Genomic DNA, 20,000 nt, shown 5'->3' with positions numbered 1-20,000 from the left:
ATACCAGCAGATTAAATGGGAAGGAAAGACCCTTCGATGAAATCAAATTAAAGAAAAGTAGGAGAGAGAGAGAGAGAGAGAGAGAGAGAGAGAGAGAGAGAGAGAGAGAGAGACGAATGTAGGTTTGGGAATCCTGGAGGCAGACTTTATGGGTTTTGACAGTCACACGATATTAAGAGAATCTTTAAGATGATTTTGGGTTATCTAAGAACATGGGGAACAATGTAAGATGGGGTAGGCTGATAACATCTGCTGCTAGACATATTACAGCCGCACCTCTCTCTCTCTCTCTCTCTCTCTCTCTCTCTCTCTCTCTCTCTCTCTCTCGGCTGTGTCACTAGAAAAGATTTTACAAGAAATAATAGTTTGGATGAGATAACTTCAGTAAGTAAAATACTGATTCTGTTTTCCTATAGCATTACTAAATACCCAATGATGATATTTCAGTGCTTAACGTTATATCCAAATTGTATCGGAATTACAGACTTGATCTTAAAATTTTTCTTTTTTCTTTTATTTCCCCTTATAAATAAAGTGAATATCCATCCGTGGTATTTGGGGTTTTGAATCATAGCGTTTCAGAGGAAAATAAATAGATAAAAAAAGTGAGAAATCCTCCCATCACTCTCCCTTCTCTGGGATTGGCTCTTCACTCCACGAATGAGGTGTCACAGCTATTAGTTGGGTTTCGGTTTCTTTTTGCCTTTTGAAGGTCGCAGATTTTGTAGGTAACATTTTTACTTATGTTACAGAAGCTTTCAAATTCTCTTCTCTCTTTTACTCTGGGTTTTTAGAATGGGGTTTACACCTAGAAAAGTGTATTCTAAGACAAATACAGCGAGGTGAGAACGGTACGTTATATCGATAGGGCTTGGATTGTTTTGTTTATAATTACCGACAATGATTTCCCATGCCAATTCACCTAGATTTCTTAATTATTAACATCCTCCCCTCAGACTTAAAAATATTAATGTTATCATTTTTCCTTAATACAATTGCAGCTGTTAACAGGAAACATTTGACCAAAGCTCAAAACATATTCCCACGCTTACAAGTTTTCTCTGATGAATAAACACTTGCCTTTAAATAATAATAATAATAATAATAATAATAATAATAATAATAATAATAATAATAATAATAATAATAATATAATAATAATAAGGGCAAAGTAACAAGAACTGAAGGGATAAAGCTACCAGATTGGAGCCACATCAAACACATAGATGAGACTGGATACAAATACCTGGGAATAATGGAAGGAGGGGATATAAAACACCAAGAGATGAAGGACACAATCAGGAAAGAATATAAGCAGAGACTCAAGGCGATACTCAAGTCAAAACTCAACGCCGGAAATATAATAAAAGCCATAAACACATGGGCAGTGCCAGTAATCAGATACAGCGCAGGATTAGTGGAATGGACGAAGGCAGAACTCCGCAGCATAGATCAGAAAACCAGGAAACATATGACAATACACAAAGCACTACACCCAAGAGCAAATACGGACAGACTATACATAACACGAAAGGAAGGAGGGAGAGGGACTACTAAAGCATAGAGGACTGCGTCAACATCGAGAAACAGAGCACTGGGGCAATATCTGAAAACCGCCAGCGAAGACGAGTGGCTCAAGAGTGCATGGGAAGAAGGACTAATAAAAGTAGACGAAGACCCACAAATATACAGAGACAGGAGAATAGACAAACAGAACAGAGGACTGGCACAACAAACCAATGCACGGACAATACATGAGACAGACTAAAGAACTAGCCAGCGATGACACGTGGCAATGGCTACAGAGGGGAGAGCTAAAGAAGGAAACTGAAGGAATGATAACAGCGGCACAAGATCAGGCCATAAGAACCAGATATGTTCAAAGAACGATAGACGGAAATAACATCTCTCCCATAAGTAGGAAGTGCAATACGAAAAATGAAACCATAAACCACATAGCAAGCGAATGTCCGGCACTTGCACAGAACCAGTACAAAAAGAGGCATGATTCAGTGGCAAAAGCCCTCCACTGGAGCCTGTGCAAGAAACATCAGCTACCTTGCAGTAATAAGTGGTACGAACACCAACCTGAAGGAGTGATAGAAAACGATCAGGCAAAGATCCTCTGGGACTTTGGTATCAGAACAGATAGGGTGATACGTGCAAATAGACCAGACGCGACGTTGATTGACAAAAATCAAGAAGAAAGTATCACTCATTGATGCCGCAATACCATGGGACACCAGAGTTGAAGAGAAAGAGAGGGAAAAAATGGATAAGTATCAAGATCTGAAAATAGAAATAAGAAGGATATGGGATATGCCAGTGGAAATCGTACCCATAATCATAAGAGCACCAGGCGCAATCCCAAGATCCCTGAAAAGGAATCTAGAAAAACTAGAGGCTGAAGTAGCTCCAGGACTCATGCAGAAGTGTGTGATCCTAGAAACGGCGCACATAGTAAGAAAAGTGATGGACTCTAAGGAGGCAGGATGCAACCCGGAACCCCACACTATAAATACCACCCAGTCGAACTGGAAGACTGTGATAGAGCAAAAAAAAAAAAAAAAAAAAAAAAAAAAAAAAAAAAAAATAATAATAATAATAATAATAATAATAATAAAATAATAATAAGAAAGCAACGATATATTTCTCTCAGTTTCTTCACATCTCCCTTAGCTGTGACCTTCGTGACCCTCGATACGAAACGAAAGAAATACCACAAATACCTTTTGTAGTTTAAGTTCTTTTTCCCTTCTGAAAACAGTCTAGGGTTCATTTTCTTGCTGGAGAGAGAGAGAGAGAGAGAGAGAGAGAGAGAGAGAGAGACATGTTGTTGTTTGAATGGTTCTGGGTGAGAAAGGTTGGTAGAACCGAGCGAGGAGAAAATATACAGAAAAATGATCCCATAAAATAGAAGAGAAGTCAGACTCAAAAACACATTGCGAGGACAGAGGAGAAAGAGGGGAAGCCTCAAGTGTGAGAGCACAAGAGAAAGACGAGAGAAAACATCGTCGAGAAGCCCTGATTTTTGGGGAGAGAAAACAGGAAATGTAAGAGGGAGAAAAGCAATCCCCATCTCAAAAGTCCTCAAGTAGTTTTGATACCGAGGTACCTCATCGGCGCTCTTTTCATGACCGCAAAATTCCACGTAGAAATAATGAATGCAAGACATGCATTGTGGTCTGACAATTCTCAGGTAAATGTTCGAAAAAATTTGTGGTATCCCCCGCCCCCCACAAAAAAAACCATCTCTTTCTTAAAATGTCGTCACTTGAAACTAACACGTTTTCGTCTGTTCTGCAGAACTTTGGATGCAGAATGAATCATAATTAGTAAAATGATAAGACCGGATAGATATATGAAATTAGAAACAGACCCTAAGATCATTCACCTCGGTGAGAGAGAGAGAGAGAGAGAGCTTGGAAAATTGGCATCTTAATTGTCCTTTTAAAGTACGTGGATTTCAACTCTTGAGAAAGAGTTTACCAATTTCTACATCAAATTCAGAGCAAATGTAATTAAAGTAACTGGTTGAAACGTTAGGCAGAAATGTGATTTACATAACAGGAGAGATAAAATAATTATTATAATGTTAACATTTATTTATTCTCTACACTAACTTTTACCAATAACAGAATTGCCACTATTCCTTCTCTCTCTCTCTCTCTCTCTCTCTCTCTCTCTCTCTCTCTCTGTGTGTGTGTGTGTGTGTGTGTGTGTGTGTGTGTGTGTGTGTGTGTGTGTGTGGTGTGTGTGTGTTTCACTCCATTTGTAATATTCATAACTGAAAAATTTTATTGCTGAATTTATTTCTATTTGCGAGTGGCGAAGAAGCTTCAAGATAGCGTGAGAGGGTAGTCGATCGAAAAGTTTACGAAATACTGTGATGCCCCTGTATTACGTAGACACATCTGTCGAAACCGAAGGTGGCGTGATTCAAGGAGTTAACCTATTTGCCAGTTTTCGGTATTGTGTATTTTCCATTCAAGGGTATAATTGTTGTAAAAGTAAACTTTTATCCTGTTATCCTTTTAAGCATTGTGTATTTTGCATTCAAGGGTAAAAGTGTTGTGTATAAAGTAAACTTTTATCCTGTAATCCTGTTAAAGTATCATGTGTTCGTGAACTTTATATATATGTCTCACGCGTTGCGTCTAACAACTCAAGGTCGAATTTGTTCGTATGTTTGTTTTAACGTTAACTGACTTTGTTCATGGCGTTCTCACCTTTTGCTTGAGAAGGTTGTCTCTTTATTTTCTAACTATTACTAATTAGAGTTTGCAATCGACCTCCACAGCACAATGTGGTTTGCCTCTTTCATCTTGTATTTTCCTCTAGTTTCGGAGCACATCTGTATCCTTGAGAAAAATTCATAGTAATGGCTTTAATCTCCCTCTAACTTGTCGATGATATAAAAAAAAAATTTTAATGAGGATTCCGCATTTTCTCAGGTTTACAAAAGAAATAAATGTCCTATCCTTTCCTATGAAAGAACACAAAAGAATGAGAGACGTTTAAGATAAATTACATCCAATCAGGTCCACCTGGACCTCAGCATCGACCTTCGATAACTCCTCAAAAAAATTTTTCTCCCCTTGGGAAAAAAGTTGGTTTGACTTAAGTGTACTCGAGACCCATTTATCTTATGGTGAAAATGCGGGACCTTAAATGAGGGACAGTGTTGTATGGGAGGAGTAGTTGGAAGAGGAAATAAGCACAAGTTATAGAAGAGAAACGGACACTAGAATCAGACGGATGACGAAAGATGACTAAATGAAAAATAACCTCGTGATACGACAACGAAAATAAAGGATAAATTAATTTTTCTGAGGATATGAACACAATAAACATGAGAGAGAGAGAGAGAGAGAGAGAGAGAGAGAGAGAGAGAGAGAGAGAGAGAGAGAGAGAGAGAGCAATAGGAAAAAAATTATAGTAAAGCAAGAACAGAAATAATGAGCATGAATCAAATATACACACAGAATAAATATGTAAGCAATTGTATGTTATTATTTATAAATTATGCAAAATATTTTGAAAGCAAGTAGACCAAGTCTCTGTGCTTTATGGTACTGATCAAACACCCGTCCCAGTAATACTTCAACTCTCATACCTTGTTATATAATAGAAATATTTTCAGAACAAACAGCTTCTGCCAATCTTATAATTGTTATGCATGAAATTTGCCTCAAGGAAGGAAGGCGGCTGTCTCCCTCTTATTTGTAATTTAGACCCAGTTTCTATCATGAAGTTATGTGGAATTGGTGGTTGTTTTTATGTTCCTAGCATTTGCATATCAAGATAGAACCTAGCAGCCCACACAGAAGCACTTTTGTGCAATTACCGATTTGCTAGTGCTATTGTCCATCCTAGACATCTCTCCCCCTAAACGACATTTCCTGCTGAACCCTCCCTTCTGCCCAGATGCTCTCCACATTCCAGGCAAACCGAAAATCAAAGACAGTCACAGTACACCTGAATCGCCACAAGGCCCGAGTAACGGGAATCGCGCATCTCGGGCCCAAGCCAAAAGCGTGGAAATAAAGGCATATAAGGAGGTCAGAGTTCAAACAGCAGTAGTTTTGGGCAGACCTCTATAGGAAGCAGACGCCTTGTCCATCAGCACCCGCCGATCACCCAGAGGAATCCTCTCTGTCCTTTGTTGACCGAACCTGTGCCGGATTTTTGCCAACTGTTGGTGTTCCTTTGGCGAAAATCGCAACTGGCTCTATTATCAAGACATGCCACAGGAATGCAGGGATTGCGAGGCTTTGGAAAGTTATTTCGGCAACACTTTCTCCAACTGCATTTCCCACTGCTCATCTTCCTCCATTGCAATCCTCATAAACGCCTTAACGCATTGGTGTTAACGTTACTTAGGTTAAATTGCTCATACGTATCAATCTCAGTCTGAATTGTATTTTAACTTTAAAGAATCTTCACTCAGCTTCCATCACTCCAATTAAACTTGACCCGTTCGATAACACCCGAAGTGATCATGTGCATTTTCTATATTGCAGAATAGGTATATGTACTGCTGTGTTACTCTAATGTCTCACGGTTCCTCCCCTTTCATCAATCAACTTTGAAAAGATTTCCCAGGATATAATCTGTATAATTGTGGCCCTTCATCTGTTTATGGAACATAATCCGTCGTGCCCTTTTTTGCTTTGTCCTACTTTTAAGTCTCTCAGACTATAAGTGGACGTTTGTGGCACCGTTGCTTTGTCAATTAAAGTAAACAAGGGGCCAAGGAGCCAGAGCTTAGAGCTCCCTTGTGTTATTTTTATGAATTTATGTAATTATAACTAATTAAAATGGACATTGAAGTTCCTTTAAAGCCTCAATTAAGCTCAACTTTGAATACCTTCCATCTTGTTATGAATATTGACCCCATGTTGGATGCAGACAAATCTCGGTTAAGAGAACATCTCCGTTGACAGTCTATAATCATAGACGAATACATATATAGTGTGTGTGTGCGTGTTTGTGTGTATATCCTATATATATATATATATATATAATATATATATATATAATATATAATATATTATATATATACATATATATATATAATATATATATATATATATATATATATGGTATATATTATATATATATATATATATATATATATATATATGTATATATATATATATATATATATATATATATATATATACGATATATATATATAATATATATATATATCTATATATATATATATATATATCATTCATTGAATAGAATGGCTTTCTCACTGTTAACCAGCTTTTTTGAAATTGCTTCATATTTTCTAATTATTTTCTTTACTTCATTGTTCAGGTTACTAATGGACACACAATGGGTTCTTCCATTTACTCAGTATTTTTACACGCGACAGCTGTTTCGTCAACCTATACGTATTGACGTTTTCAAGCGAAGTATTAAAATATATATATATATATATATATATATATATATATATATATATATATATATATATATATATATAGATGTTCCAGGAGAAATAAGAAAGCAAAGGTACATGTCCTGAACTTGTTTTGCCTTGAAGACATATTCAAGAGATATATGGTTAAAAATAAAAATCACCTTATTATATGTGGTAGGGTGACAGCACAAGTGAACGTACAAACAATGGGAGAAATCTAGCACCTCAGTCTTAACTTCATTTGTGAGAGGTCAGTGCTTCATAAATGGTGAGTCACGTTCTTTCTATCATAATGTGCAAAAGACCTGGCCAACTTTGCCGTGTTTGAGCGAAATAATCAAAAACACTCAAGAAACAGAGCTTCCGTTTTTTTATTTCTGTTGGTTATACTTCCAAAAACTTGGCATAATACCTTTGTTTATAATCTCAACAAATTGTTGGGTAACAATTCTTACATCAATATACATTGAAAATGTAATCTTCATAAATATATCACATAATATACAGCATTTGTCTTGAGAGTTCTCGTATTGTAGCATTATTCATCAAAATCACCTATTGATGATTTGGCAGAATTTTTACTTCTCTCAAAAAAAATTAATAAAAAGAAAACTTGACAGAATTCATTAAAATGCCTTTAAAAATTTAAATAGTAAACTCAATGATGGTATTAATAGGGTCATAGGAAATTCAACATCTGCAGTTTTCACGCAGCATGCTAAAGGAATTTACTGAAAGTAAATTAAGTTAAATCATTCCACGGTATGTAATATATTGGAAAACAATACAATAAACCTTATATAAGAACATGAATAACAGACTAAGATGTATAAACTTGAGCCTTTCATTTAAAATATATACGTAAGATTTAAAAATTCTGAGGAAGGTTGCTGTTCTGGTCTTAATAGCAAAGACGCTTGCCGACCTGCACACCAAAAACAAAGACTTCTTAATGGAGCATTTTCCTCTGTCACGAATGAAGTTAGGACTCCTAATCCTGTCACCTATTTTTTCTAGTGTCTGTATCTTCGTTTGTACTGTCATCCTAATACAAATAATGTAAAAGCAAATAGTTTAACACACCCTTAATCATCTTTCATGTATTTCTTTTACGATGAGTATTATTCCATCTTTATTCCTTCATTTTTACAACCCCACTCCATTTACATTAATCCACTGTCAGGCGGTTTCCTTTCTTCCTAAATTCTTATACCATTATTCATGGCTTCACTTTTCTCTCATTTCTATTTAATAACCCTTGCGGTGCCGTTACTTTTATCCGGTACCCACTAATCCTTTTCCCTCAAGCTCTTGCAATTGTTTGGAGTGTATTTTTGAATAACTGCAGACTCTCCTCTCTCTCTCTCTCTCTCTCTCTCTCTCTCTCTCTCTCTCACCACATTCCGTGGTGGCAACGCGTCTGGCTGTGTTCTTCTTGAACCTCACCAGGAATAACGAATGGTGGTTTTCCTAAAATTAAGTATGCCTCTGCTGACCAAAGCAGTGAATGAGGCGTGTCGTTGTTCTCAGCTGCTGTGGGTTGAATCTGGAGAGAGAGAGAGAGAGAGAGAGAGAGAGAGAGAGAGAGAGAGAGAGAGAGAGAGAGAGAGAGAGAATGTTCACTGCACAGTCAAAAAAAAATTATACCACCCTGAAAACGGTAAGACCTCCAAAGAGCAATCCTTACTACATTAGAGTGAAACCACTAATCAGGCATCGGATGTTAGGTTGCTTTATGGTAAGAAATTTCATGAATTTTTCAAGGTATGGGATTACACTCTAAAACATGTGGTAAGGACTTTTCTCACATGTACGCCATACTCTTGTTTCCGGGAAGCAACAGGACTTGCCAGAGGGCATTTTGAAATTAAAAAATTATATCTTAGATGCTTTTGAATAGCCTCCATGACTCAGTCCAATATTTTTCTTGTCTTTGTTTCTTGCAATAAGAGTATCTCTTAAATATCGGTAGTTGAATATCAATAGACTAAACTAATACCTTTCAGCGTTTAAGAAACCGATATGTGTAAAATAGGCCGAAATAGTTACCTAAAATGACTTCAGCAAAAGAAACCAAAATACAAGACGCAACAAACATTCGTTCAAAAAACCAAACCTCATTTCACGTCGCTCCGTCATCAACGAAGCACCTAAGGCACTAAAGCTCATAGTCAACTTTTTTGGGAGGAAACGCTTAAGTTACGAGCAGGGCGACGGAAAAACGGAAGAGTTATGCTTTAATAATCTAATTACCGTTTGCTGTTTACGCAACCGTTGCTGATGAGCTCCGTTTATTATCTCGATCTTTATTCACCCTTTTTTATGGGCTGCTCATCAAGGCGAGAGAACCAGTGCCGTCGGATCGCCAACGTAATATAAGCTTATATGACCATTTTTCTTTGCTATCTAAAATATATCACATTCACTTGAAATAGGCCTCAACTATTGTTGATTGAATAACGAATAAGCAATGAATATGGAAAAGGGGAAAACAGGAGAATCAAGATTAAATGGATGAAGTAAAAAATGAGTAACAAAAATAAATATATACACAAGCGAACACTAATGAAATTCACGCATACAAAGGCAATGAAGTAAGGCTACCTGAACTTCAAGTATTTTGTTTGTTTGTTTGTTTGTTTGTATGGTGTTTTTATGTTGCATGGAACCAGTGGTTATTCAGCAACGGGACCAACGGCTTTACGTCACTTCCGAACCACGTCGAGAGAGTGAACTTCTATCACCAGACCACGGTCTACATACAACAGGTCAGCCAGGGCGCAACTTTGGGTATGAATCACCCATACCGTGACGTCACGCGCATGCTTTTCTTTGCTACCAACAGTCGCAAAGGTAAACAACAGGACTTGCTGTGTGCCCATATATCTTTTTATTCATTCATTTATTCTATTAGTTATAATGCCAAATAACTACGCGGTATTTGGTTGTTCTAAATACGTGAAAAAACAAAAAACTCCAATATATAATACCATCGTTTTCCAAAAGAAAACCATACAAAGACCACTGGGTACATACATGCCTGTTGTCGTGCAGACAGAATTGACGTTGCGTTCTCTGATGTTCCCCATTTAATCAAATTAACAAGAAATAGTTTTATTGACTCTGGTTTTTTCCTTAATAATGGAAAATGTATTTCAGATTCTAGCATACGAGAAATGCATAGTAAAACCAAAACAGACTATGGACTTGCATATAAGATCAATGAAATGCATCTAAATGTAACTGGTCAACAAAGACATCGCGTTAAATTAGCAATGAAAATGGTGTCTACATCATGTGCCAATTCAGTAAAATACTTAGGCGAAAGGAGACTGTTAAAGTGTCAAAACTGGAGTGAAGCGTCCGATTTCATTCTTTTATATCATGAATTCTTCTTGCATGTATGGAGAGTTTAGTAAAATAATTGATTTTGGTATTGATGTAGAAACAGGTAAATTGTTCAAGGTCATGTAAATCCACCATTGCTTCATTTAATAATGTAAATTTACCATTTCTTCATTTAATGTTAAAAGCCTCTCATAGTATTAACTAACTGCTGACAATGAAAAAATCTTATTGCCTTGAACATTTCTATGGGTGCATAAGGCAAATGGATGGTCACCATGATCATCCAAAAGCAGTGAATTTCGAATTCAGGCATTAAAAATTGTTGTTAGGGAAGGAAATGAAGGTAATAAGTGAAAAGTTTAAAATCGCCTCAGTTGAGAAATCCCTTGAATCTGCCAATGAAATCAATATGTAACAAAAGAAAGGGAGTTAGCATTAGAAATATGTGTAACTATACAGATGTTTAGAAATTTAGATTTTGACTTAGAAAAAAGATGTTTTTGATGAGGAAGGGAAGAAGACCTTTTGAGAGCAAACACAGAAATAAAAAAAAAGATATCGAGGGAGTAATTAAGGAGGAGGCACTTAAATACATGGAGGGATATATTGTCAAAAAATTTTGTGTGACATACCCTGAGTTAGGAAATAAGAATAAATAAATACCATTCAATGATACTTGGATAGACAATGTTAGTAGGGAGGAGTTTGCATCCACCTTCTAGTAATTTTTTTCGCAATTAGTACTAATGCAGGAGATCTCTTATGTCGTACATTGTTTTAAAAATCTTTGCTTTGAATTGAAAAAGTCTGATATTGAAGTTCCTGCGGATGTTATTGCTTTCTTTTGTAAAGATATCCGTATATTTTCGAATATCTTAATATTTTGATAGAGTATAGGAAACGTCTAGGGTAACCATGCAGGGAGGCACTAAGGAAAAAAATTAAAGTTGTAACTTGATCAAATATTTTCAAAAGGCAAATGTTGTTTTATTTACCTTTTTTTGACACTTGAAAGATCACAGTTTCAAAAACATTCTCTTCCAAAAATAAAAGAGAGAGAGGAAAAAAAACGATTATTGATGATATGTTAGACCTACGTTCTTAATGGTGCGCAGAAGAGGCTCAAAATTGGGGAGCTGTCTGGCTGACCTGTTCTATCTGGACCGTGCACCAGACATACACATCTCTCACTACTCAAACTTCAAGTATCGACACAGTTATCATATCAACGCTTAGATTTAAAGAACGAGCCGAAGTTTCTCCGGCGTATTCGAACTTTCTGAACAGCATATAATGCTGTATGAAACTCTAAGCCGCGGCCTATGAAACTTTCAGCCACCACCCGGTAGTAGCCTGTGTTGTTGTTGACAATTGTAGCGATATTAGACGGCTGCAGTTTAGTATGTTTGATGATTGGAGGGTGGATGATCAATCAACATACCAATTTTCAGGTCTTCAGCCTCCATAGTTTTTAAGATCTGGGAGTGGAGAAAAAAACGTACAGACGGACAGACAAACTGCCATCTCAGTAGTTTTCTTTTAAAGAAAACTAAATTGGGAAGAGACAAGAATGGCCTCCAGTGCTGGGCAGTATGACATCCTGAGACCCCAGCAAAACGTAGATACTAAAGACGCTCTCCAAAACGGCCAGCACCCAATTCAGGCAACACAGGAGGCATCTGACCTGAAGACGGTTAAAGCAAATATTTGCCGCTGACACTACGATGAAATATTGCAAGAGTAAATGGAAGCAAGGCGAAAGGAGCAATAAAAGTTAGAAGGGAGTTCATGGTAAGAATGATGGAAGAAATCATAAAGCAGGTGAGGCGCGAATGGTACTTAAGAAGAGCTCTACACGGAAAAATACTGAATGAACATACTGTTCTGTGCAGACCTTTCTTGATGGAAATGAAGCGTGGTTGTTGAATGGCAGAAGCAAACAGGTGGAAATAGTCAAGATGTATCTTCGTCCTTTACTTGGAGTATTTTTATTTTTTTTTACCTGAAAGGGCTTAGATGAAATTTATACATACACACACACATATATATATATATATATATATATATATATGTGTGTGTGTGTGTGTGTGTGTGTGTGTGTGTGTGTGTCGCTCGCATGCGCGTGGAAATCCCATATGCAGATGCGCAGATGCGAGAATTACGAAATGGAGATGGAGAGTCTTGGGCATGTCCTTATCGCCTCTCCGAAGACAAGAGAATTTCTTGGAGACAACTAGGTGGGAACTGTGGGAAAGAATGCTGGAGATGAGTCGAGACTCATGGAAATAGAGGTGACATTACTGACAGAATTTCACAGATCCTTCACGCCCTAGTGTTATTGATGATCATTATGTACATATGAAATATGGAGGGATAAAGGAAGTCAACATAGGACGATGTAGTAAAATGGTTAGCGATAGGTGAAAAGATGGTTGTTGATGAGGTGGCTTGGCCACGCTGGGAGAAAGCAAAACTGGTTGGTCAAAAGGGGGCATAATTAGACGAAGTGCCGTCATGAAGGGTGGTAGAAGGGTTGGGAAGGGAGACTGAAATGTCACTGATGAGGTCCCTGTATGCTTGTGCAATGAATCGTCCTAGATTCATCAGCTAAAGGATCAACATGGCACTAAATGCGACCTTATTTGAATTTGAAATTACCCTCTATTCCATGAAAGTACTTATCGAAAATAAATGTCACTACTGAACAAGTAAAGTATGCTCCGAAGTTTTTTCGGCGCAATCGAGTTTTCAGTCCGGAGGTGGCCCATGTTGTTGGTACCTATAGCGCTGCCAGAAGTACGATTATGGCTAATTTCAACCTTAGAAAATAAAAAACAAATAAAAAAAGACACTGCTAAGACTAGAGGGCTGCAATTTGGTATGTTTGATGAGTGGACGATAAACATTGTAGCCCTCTAGGTTTTTAAGACCTATAGTTTTCTTTTACAGAACTAAAAAGCGTAACAAGCACAGTGTAATACAGAAGTATACTATGAATGGAAATAAAAAGCCGACATCTTTTCTCGTGATTATTGCTGTGCTAAGGCTTCACGATGAAATAAGAACAGCAACGTTTCTATGAATAGCAGAAGGGACTACCGCTGCAAAGGGGGAGAAGTGCTGAGATTTCAGGAGACTTGTTCTCGAATTGAAATGTCTCGAATACATAATCAATTATGTATACCGTGACATTATGGTGAAATAGATTTATTACTGGTCAGTAGTGTCTCGCAATAGTCCATGATTTTCCCAACAACTTCTGGGTGCAAGGGATTCTCAATCTTCTCTCTCCTCTCTCTCTCTCTCTCTCTCTCTCTCTCTCTCTCTCTCTCTCTCTCTCTCTCTCTCGAATCGCAACATGCCATTCAAACACTCTTACAGAGGCTGAATTGCTGATAATAGAAACAAGACCTAGAGATAGGCCATGATACAAAAAGAGTTTTTTCGTCTTCTCACGAGCGAACGCGAGTTCTCTTTTTGCCAATATGCTCACCAAAGTCATCAGAGCTTTTGATGACAAGAGACAATGGCAACAGACGAGAACAAAAAAATTCTGAACACGTTATTACAGCGAGATGAACGGGCGCGACTTCATGTAGCGTGACTTACTTGTAACTGCAAGACCACCAATAGAATTTCAACTCTATGCCGGGTGTCGGAGTTTTGACAAAAAAAGCGCAAAAGGCTGCCAAAAACGGAAACGCACTCGGACATAATTATGTCCTCCACCTTAATTTATATTTGGCAATGTGTTGTTTAAAAGGGCGACAAAGGGTTCCCCATAGTAATATGTATGTACTCTATTGTTAACTTATTTCCACAACTTCCAAAGAGGATGGTTAGCTTTACATCTTCAATGTTATTTTAATAAGTCCTCTAACTTTCCCAAAGTGTCGATGGTGAAATTCATCTGCATACTATAATCTCGATTGCTCAAAAACTTAGCTAACAAACAACTATGGCTGGTTTTGTATGTATCATACTCAAGTGCATTAAACAAACAGAAACACTTCTGCACTTACCTTCTCATGGTGCCCTCAACAATTCCACAATATTCGTGTTTTATCCTGGAAGACAGAAAAACATACTTGTAATTTACTTTCAGATAGTAACCTAAATTTGTACTCAAAACTTCAATGCAAATTATATGCGAGAAACTGGGTGAAATAGGATGAGGCACTGGGTATACAAATTATAATACTAAATGTAATAATACGTATCATATAAAATATATTTTCTCCAACTTTAGTGTAATTTGGCAATACGATATAATATTCCAAGAATAGCGGTAACATCACATTTAACTAACCTGGTATAGGATTAAGTTGCAAAAGACCTCAGTCAGATTTATTCGATATATCAGATTTATTCTATATATTTCGTCTGTTACTCTGACACACAGATTTTAAAACTAGTTTACCAAAGCATCACTCTTGGACGAATTACACAACCTGGGACATGAGAAAAAAACATCATTCAGATATCTCGGATCTTTGTTATATCATTATTATTATTATTAATCGAAAACAATGGACAGCATGAATACAAGGCATTACAGCAAGAGCTTGATTAGCAAATGGTAACATTCTTTGGCAAAAAGCATTTACCAAGTTCTTACGAATCAGTATTTGCTACTCTTCCTAATGAAATCAGAGCTTTTGCTTAGATCCATGCACCCTCGTGCTAAAGTAATTCAGATGCTACAGACTCAATTGAAAGAAAATCTAAGCTTTTTGCATTCAGAGTCGCCTGGAGCGCTGTTTCGAAGAGCACAAGAAAACAGTTTTAGCAAAAGTAGCGATAAGTGATGAATTGAATAACTGACAAATGCCATTTGCAATTTGAAAGATTTAGTCTTCATCAGTAAGTCACAGAACACAGCAATGAAAAATGTGACAGATATTGTTTTACAAAAAGTTATGAAATAGTATAATGGACATTTTGGGGTAAGTGCCATTGCCAAGCAGATGTTGAAACAGATTAGTAATAAAAAATGTAAAAAAAATGTTTTGGGTCCACAAAAAATGAGAAATCTTTCAGCTTAAGGAGACGAGCCATTTTTTCAATCAAGTCAGCCCGGCAAAATTTCATTCGTTATTTTCCGTGAATTAAACTTTTATAAACCTGTATCTTGTATATATGCCCTCTCGCCTATCGGATGCCTACGACCCTCTTCTCCAACAAACCATTCACACCATCAATTCATCCCTAACTGCGTCTTTCTTCTTCTCTCCTAACAGTTGCAAAATTTACAGAACTTTTTATTTCCACAAATCCATCATCCTCAATTCCTTCTACATGGCCGAACCATTTCAAAACCCAATATTCCATCCATTCTTCTGATGTTACCTTTTTAGCACTTCTACTTAACTCCGTATTTCCCACATTTTCAATTATGTTACATATACTACAATAACATTTCGTCTCTGAAGCTTCCAACATTTTTCATTTCATATATATTCTACATCAACATATCACTTGGCTTAAAAATCTTTCCATAATTCAAACGTTGGCATGCAAACACACGCCAAGTTTCAACGTTATCTTCTGCGCTTGCCCTACTACCTCCATGGCGGCATGTCTTCGTTAACTTCCAAATTCCTCCACAAATCTAGGGCTCCCATTCTTCTACCATCCATAACAATATTCATTCCTCCATCTTCCTGGCTTCCAATTACCCTCACGACCTTACTCTTGTTCACACTGAGTACCAAATTCTCATCGTTAACCCCAGTCAACATTGTGTCATTTAAAAACATCTGCCATTCTACGTATCATTATCTCATTTTCTTGTCCCATAATCTTTCAACTACATCTACATCTTCGACTTATCAACTCACTTCATCCATTATTATTTTTATTATTAATAATTATCATTATTGTTATTATTATTTTATATCATTCTCGTGATCTTTATATACAGGAAGCTTTCGCCAACTTGATCAGTTGGCCTCTCCAGCCTGAATAAACATAGTAGAAATAATAATACATTTAGGACAACATCCTTGAAAAATGGGAAAACGGCTTGTTATTCTTTCAGATGACTCCAGAATTGCTCGAATCTATTAAATAGATTGTCGAGCAATTCTGGAGTTACCTGAAAGAAGAACAAGCCGTTTATCCATTTTTCAAAGATATTGTCCTAAATTATTATTATTTCTAAGTTTATTCAGGCTGAAGAGGCCGACTGATCAAATTGGCAAAAGCTTCCTTACGAAGCAATATATACTACATACATATATACTACTCTGGACTTTATTATTATTATTATTTATATTATTATTATTATTATTATTATTATTATTATTGTTTTTTTTTTTTTTTTTTTTTTTTTTTTTTTTTTTTTTTTTTTTTTTTTTTTGCTCTATCACAGTCCTCCATTCGACTGGGTGGTATTTATAGTGTGGGGTTCCGGGTTGCATCCTGCCTCCTTAGGAGTCCATCTTCAGCCTCTAGTTTTTCTAGATTCCTTTTCAGGGATCTTGGGATCGTGCCTAGTGCTCCTATGATTATGGGTACGATTTCCACTGGGCATATCCCATATCCTTCTTATTTCTATTTTCAGATCTTGATACTTATCCAATTTTTTCCCTCTCTTTCTCTTCAACTCTGGTGTCCCATGGTATTGCGACATCAATGAGTGATACTTTCTTCTTGACCTTCTCAATCAACGTCACGTCTGGTCTGTTTGCACGTATCACCCTATCCGTTCTGATACCATAGTCCCAGAGGATCTTTGCGTGATCGTTTCTATCACTCCTTCAGGTTGGTGCTCGTTACCACTTATTACTGCAAGGTAGCTGATGTTTCTTGCACAGGCTCCAGTGGCGGGCTTTTGCTACTGAATCATGCCTCTTTTTGTACTGGTTCTGTGCAAGTGCCGGGCATTCACTTGCTATGTGGTTTATGGTTTCACTTTTCGTATTGCACTTCCTACATATGGGAGAGATGTTATTTCCGTCTATCGTACTTTGAACATATCTGGTTCTTAGGGCCTGATCTTGTGCCGCTGTTATCATTCCTTCAGTTTCCTTCTTTAGCTCTCCCCTCTGTAGCCATTGCCAATTGTCATCGCTGGCTAGTTCTTTAGTCTGTCTCATGTATTGTCCGTGCATTGGTTTGTTGTGCCAGTCCTCTGTTCTTTCTGGTCTTTCTCCTGTCTCTGTATATTTCTGGGTCTTCGTCTGCTTTTATTAGTCCTTCCCATTGCACTCTTTAGCCACTCGTCTTCACTGGTTTTCAGATATTGCCCCAGTGCTCTGTTTCGATGTTGACGCAGTCCTCTATACTGAGTAGTCCTCTCCCTCCTTCCTTTCGTGTTATGTATAGTCTGTCCGTATTTGCTCTTGGTGTAGTGCTTTGGTGTATTGTCATATGTTTCCTGGTTTTCTGATCTATGCTGCGGAGTTCTGCCTTCGTCCATTCCACTATTCCTGCGCTGTATCTGATTACTGGCACTGCCCATGTGTTTATGGCTTTTATCGTATTTCCGGCGTTGAGTTTTGACTTGAGTATCGCCTTGAGTCTCGCATATATTCTTTCCTGATCGTGTCCTTCATCTCTTGGGTGTTTTATATCCTCCTTCCATTATTCCCAGGTATTTGTATCTGTCTCATCTATGTGTTTGATGTTGCTCCCATCTGGTAGCTTTATCCCTTCAGTTCTCGTTACTTTGCCTTTTTTTTTTGTATGTTGACTAAGGCGCATTTTTCTTATTCCAAACTCCATCCTGATGTCCCTAGATACAATCCTTACAGTCTGGATTAGGGTATCTATTTCCTTGATGCTCTTACCATACAGCTTGATGTCGTCCATGAAAACATCAGATGGTTGATTCTGTTGCCTCTTTTCTTGAGTTGGTACCCGGCATCCATCTTCTGTAGTACTTTTGTCATGGGAATCATGGCTACTACGAAGAGTAGTGGGGACAGTGAGTCGCCTGGAAGATCCCTCTCCTGATATTAACCTCTGCTAGTCTTATTCCAGAGCTTGTAAGTATTGTATTCCAGTTGCGCATTGTATTTTTGAGGAAGCTGATGGTATTTTCCTCTGCCCATATACTTTTCAGGCATCTATTAGCCATGTGTGTGGTATCATGTCGAAGGCTTTCTTATAGTCTATCCATGCCATGCTTAGGTTGGTTTTCCTTCTCCTACTGTTCTTCATTACCATTTTGTCTATCAGGAGCTGGTCTTTTGTGCCCATACACTTCCTTCTGCAGCCTTTCTGTTGGTGGGGGATGGTGTTTGTCTCCTCTAGGTAGTTGTATAGCCTTTCACTGATGATACCTGTTAGTAACTTCCACATTATTGGTAGGCAGGTGATAGGCCTGTAGTTACTGGCTATATTTCCCCTACTCTTGTCTTTTTGTACTAAGGATGTTCTTCCTGTGGTCATCCATTTGGGTGCTTGTGATTTGAGATACAATGCTGGAGTTGTTCTGCTATTCGTGGGTGTAGGGCTTGAAGTTTTTGAGCCAGTATCCATGGACTTCATCGGGACCTGGCTTTCCAGTTTGGCATTTCTTTAGTTGGTGTCTGACTGTGTCTGTCGTGATGTCTGTGAATCTTTGTTTTATTCTCCCTGTTTCTTCTTCCTTGACTTCCTGGAGCCATGTTGCATGTTTGTTGTGTATACGGATTGCTCCATATGTTTTCCCAGAGTCTCTTACTTGGCGTTCGGCTTCAGGAATTTCTGGGTGGTTGTCTTCCCCTCTTAGTTGGCTGTATAGTCTTTTCTGGTTGGTTCCGAATAGTTTGTTCTGTTGGTATCCCTTATTATTATTATTATTATTATTATTATTATTATTATTATTATTATTATTATTATTATTATTATTATTATTACTGACGGTTAACGAAAACATGACATTCCTATGCTTTCTTCCATCCCTGAGGATGCGACGCCTTGCCTTTAAACTTCCATGCATAAATCATAGGAGACTGAAACGCGATCAAATGACAATTTTACGAATATAAATTGGAAATTAAGAAATTTTCAGACTCGCGAAGCAGATTGATATATAAAGTTAATGAGGCAGGAAAACAGGAGTCTACCCTACAACTAGCACTTGATGGCCTGATGGGTTAAAAAAATAGTTAATACACAATAAATATTTTCTATGAAAAATGAACCAATAAAGAATCAGTCGTATAACTTGGGCAGGATGCAAAGAGAAACAAAAATTACTATATTACAAGCACTGAATAACGGAATCAGTTTTTTTTTATTTTTAAAAAGAATATGGAAAAATACAAGGTACCTAACACCATTTTAATGTTAACTGAATGTAGAATTAAAATTCTAAAATTATTAATAATAAAATTATTAATAATACTAAAAGTTCCCGAGGGATACACTGAGGTCTTAAAAACGTATATGAGACGGTGAGTTATTTTCATGCCGATGATTATATAAGCATTGGAAATTACAGGCATTATTTTCGTATCTAAGATTCCTTAAGCCATAAACCGGAAATTTTAAGTTATTAAAAGAACACGATTTAAAAAAAAATACATGCATTATAAAGTTATGAATAAAGACCAAATGGTAAAACAAGGTACAACTACACATTTCGTATAGTTAAAAACAAAAGCGAATAATGCAGCAGGGAAAAATAGGCTAACCATCGAGGCCTTCGTGGAAAATAGGGGTAATCTCATATTTCCAGCGAGCTGTAATTCTTTTAATAAAAAGCAATAACTGCCAAATTACTCCT

The 20,000-nt window shown here is 37.2% G+C and overlaps 1 long non-coding RNA gene across 1 annotated transcript in view; it reads right to left on the bottom strand.

Moving 5' to 3' along the window:
- Window positions 1-20,000, bottom strand: part of LOC135214126 (uncharacterized) — a 361,523-nt gene that overhangs the window by 249,750 nt on the left and 91,773 nt on the right. The window contains exons 4-5 of the long non-coding RNA XR_010314277.1: window positions 14,592-14,733; window positions 14,305-14,349 (exon numbers count right to left, since the gene is read on the bottom strand). This is a non-coding gene — a long non-coding RNA (uncharacterized LOC135214126). The remainder of the gene's footprint in view (window positions 1-14,304; window positions 14,350-14,591; window positions 14,734-20,000) is intronic.

Source organism: Macrobrachium nipponense, chromosome 45, assembly GCF_015104395.2.
Source record: "Macrobrachium nipponense isolate FS-2020 chromosome 45, ASM1510439v2, whole genome shotgun sequence".
Lineage (NCBI taxonomy): Eukaryota > Metazoa > Arthropoda > Malacostraca > Decapoda > Palaemonidae > Macrobrachium > Macrobrachium nipponense.
This window is presented reverse-complemented; position numbering and strand designations above follow the sequence as displayed.